Below are 3,126 nucleotides of genomic sequence, written 5' to 3'. Positions count from 1 at the left end.
GAGAGAGAGAGAGAGAGAGAGAGAGAGAGAGAGAGAGAGAGAGAGAAGAAAGGAGGGAAGGAAGGAAGGAAGGAGAGTGAAAGGTCAAAGAGACATCAGCAACTACAAATAGGCCTATTCTTACTAGCTGTTATGAAGAGCAGTGACAGACATGTCTTCTAGTGTAGTGGTGGCTGGGAGGTGAAAGGAACTTTAGGGACCAGTAATCACTAATTCCACATACATTTCCAGCACAGCTGGTGAAATTACAGACTATAGAGAGCTATTACCACAATGTGTTCTGGTCCCAAAGGAATTGTAAAGAAGTGTCTGTACCACCCCTCCTTACACCTTAATGAAGTGTGAAATTCTTTGAAAAAACTTGGTAGATTGGACTGGCCAAATGATTAGATATGGCAGCGGCCCTGTAAGAAGCAAAGAACATGCTCTAGTGAGTCAATCCAGGTATAAGTCAGGAGGAGTTTTTTGAGTTGAAAATGGATTCTGTCCATTTTGGGTCCAACTGCAGAGAAGAACAGGCCCAGGGAGCCCATGATGACCCCACAAATGGAGTGCAAGACGCATGAATTATTTTTGGCTACACGTCTTTCCAAGATGTTTGTCTACTGGTGTCCTTCATATCTGTTCTCCCTCTTGCTACTAACAGTATGTAATTGGGTGGTGAGGATATACCAAGTTTACGGGAGGAATGTTTTTTAGCTTCTGTTCTTACTATGCCATTATGCACACACCTGTACTTGGAGCTAATTATGTCAGCTGGCTATTGTAGGTAACACACTGATGGGGGCTCACAAGTTCCAGTTTTATAAACCTAGACCTGAAGAGTAACATCATCTGGGACTCCTTGAGTATGAGATGAGAGTGGGGGGAGGAGCTCCAAGAGGGGGTGTTGCACTAGATTTCATTTCAAAGTTCTCTTCAGAGCCCCAGCTTCCTTCCCCTTGCACACGCTGAAGAGTCGTAAAAGGGCTTCAGAAAAATTTGACTCGAGTAACTGAAGTCTTAATTATCTACAATTTAACAAGCAGTTACCGATTTTCTCTACTTAAAAATTGATGATTAAATGGTCTAATCAAACTCCTGACTTCGCCAAAATCTTGAAAAATACAGGGAGACAAGCATGACCGCCGCATTCATTTTCCTAAAGCGAGGCACAGCCCAGACACCAGCTGTAGGATAAAGAATTCCTCTTCCACCCAAAATACCCTGCAGCAAACTACAAAACAGGGCACACAGAAGACATCTCTACAAAACGCAAGCTGTTTGAATACAAAATAAAGAGATGGGATGATAAAGGACAACAAGGGCCAGAACTGAAGACTGAGAACCTGGGCTGAAGAGCGGAGAGGGCCTTGGTTTCTTCATCTGTAAAACGAAGGGGTTGAACCCCATAAACTCTAGGTCACTTCCGGCTCCAATCTATAATCCTACAACCTAAATATGAGAGCCAATAAGGCCTTGGCCTCGAAGGAGACCCACGGCCAAGTCTTGCCTTTTACACGTACCAGCCATGTGACTGTGGGCAAGTCACGGAACTTCTTAGCGCCGCCAAACAATTGTCTAGGACTGTAAGTTACAGAAGAATGGCTATTATTCACAGGGAGGTAATTTCCACACTAGATCTGGACAGGTCCAAAATATAAGGTCAAATAAGAAACAAGTGAAGCTATAGGAGAGGCAAATTGGTATCTGAGACAAAGAGCACTGAATACAACATCAACTCTTGAACACAGGACCCAAATCCCACCTCCAGCCCTTATTTTCTGTGTGACTATGGGGAATTGGCTTAAACTCTCTAAGGCTCAGTTGCTTCATCTGTAAAACTGGGAGATCAGTACCTACCTAAGAAGTGAGATTCAAATGACATCACACCAGTCTGGCATAGAGTAGGTGCTTAATAAATGCTTGTTGATTGGTTAACGATGGTATTTGAGGCACCTTTCAAACCTAAAGGTGTTACAGACATGTCATCAATCAATATGGTCCCTGGACCATTTCCCAGAAAGACTTGGAACTGATTTCCAACATGGCTCCCTCCTTTGCTTGCAGTTTCTGAGTCATTCAAGTTTATTTCATCTGCCCAGAGAATTCATTAAAATTTGAAATCTGCAAGTTAGACTATAAATTCCAAGCGTAGCCTTTAATGCTGCATTTCAGACCTCACAAACTTCGAATGACTTCAGATGGGTTGTCCTCTGCTAATCTGCTGCTTTCAATAACGCACAATAAATTCAATTAAAAAGAAAAGCATCTTAAAATTATTTGCAAGATCAACTAGGATAGCTCTTGGCTCCCTAGATGTATCATAATAAAAACTCATCTAATATGCATTACATTGTTTAATTCAAAAGGAAATTGGATCTTCTCCTGCCACCCACCATAAGGGATTGAAGCCATTTTTAAAAAGCAGCATCCACTAATGATTGTGTTAATTTTCTTGCAATATTTGAAGTATTTGCTAAGTTCTTCTTCTGGAGGCAGATCCTAATAAAGGTAAATGGGAATGGATGATCATGGCCTTCCTCCCCAAAAAGGCCTGTCCCTGGTCAGCCCCTTAGGCCTCAAGAGAACTCCCTGACCTTTCTCTCCAAACTACCCAAAGGTAGCTTCCTAAGATCCCTGAAATCTTATGAGAGAGTCAAAGGATTTAAATCCTGCAATAAAGCATTTCACTCACAATGACGTCTTTTAAAAAACCTATCAAATCAGCCTATGCCTCATTCATATGCAAGACACAAGAGTACGAGTTTATTTTTCATTCTCAATTCTCCAAGTTAATGCATATTGGGGTGACCTGTAATTTTGCATTTAAACATATAATGCTGCACACCACAGGGTCCTCCAGATCCCGACTACTGTCTCAGTTTAATTTATGTACTACCCACATCCATTTTTCTTTTTTAATTCTTCAAGTTAACATTTCAAAGGGGGCTAGTTAGTTCAAGGAAAGGTGGGGGTGGGAGAGGGAATGAATGTCTCTGTGAGGATTTCAGCCATCCAAACGGCAGCGGCCCAGAATTCCTATCTGGATATCTCCCCCACCCCACCTTCCTCCTCCTCCTCCTCCTCCTCCTCCTCCTCCTCCCCTCTCTTGTCTCTTTTCCTCCTCCTCATCTCTCCTCTCCT

The 3,126-nt window shown here is 42.5% G+C and overlaps 1 protein-coding gene across 1 annotated transcript in view; it reads right to left on the bottom strand.

The window, feature by feature from the left end:
- The window catches only part of ERICH3 (glutamate rich 3), a 124,949-nt gene that overhangs the window by 121,521 nt on the left and 302 nt on the right, over positions 1-3,126 (bottom strand). The window lies entirely within an intron of this gene.

The sequence above is a fragment of the Vombatus ursinus genome, unplaced genomic scaffold (genome assembly GCF_900497805.2).
Source record: "Vombatus ursinus unplaced genomic scaffold, bare-nosed wombat genome assembly UNPS02014804.1, whole genome shotgun sequence".
In the NCBI taxonomy this organism is placed as follows: domain Eukaryota; kingdom Metazoa; phylum Chordata; class Mammalia; order Diprotodontia; family Vombatidae; genus Vombatus; species Vombatus ursinus.
This window is presented reverse-complemented; position numbering and strand designations above follow the sequence as displayed.